A 499-nucleotide genomic window follows, 5' to 3' on the forward strand; every position below is an offset into this window, starting at 1 on the left:
GGTATCGCTCCCCAGCACGCCGCACTGCCCGATGCTTTACGGTGCTCCTTCCAAATTCCAACTTGTCTGCTGCGACACTAAAAAAAAATTAACGCTCGTTCCCCGAGCCCCAACGCATCTCCCCTGGCAGAGCCCCGGGGACGTGCGCTCAGCCGGAGCTTGCTGGGCTGGGACGGTGCCGCTGGGGAAAGGCTGGGGGCCGGGGGAAGGAGGGGAGCTGAGCGCACAGGGAAGCTCAAGTCAGAGGTGTTTTCCCTCCACCCCCACTCCTGCAGCATCCTCCTCCTTCCCCGGTCCAGTCCCTGTGCCAGGCGTGGGGAAGCGCACCGCGTCCCCAGCGCGTCCCCTGGGTGAGACCGCACCAAAACCGCCCCCCGGCGGAGCCACCCCAGCTCCCACCAAGGCCCCGGGGCAAAAGGGGAGCGGGGCTCGGTGTGGGACCCGCTCCTCCACCCGTGGTGTGCTCGGGCAGAGCAAAACCCATCCCATTCCCTGCCCG

This window comes from Egretta garzetta, unplaced genomic scaffold, assembly GCF_000687185.1.
Source record: "Egretta garzetta isolate BGI_Z169 unplaced genomic scaffold, ASM68718v1 scaffold725, whole genome shotgun sequence".
Lineage (NCBI taxonomy): Eukaryota > Metazoa > Chordata > Aves > Pelecaniformes > Ardeidae > Egretta > Egretta garzetta.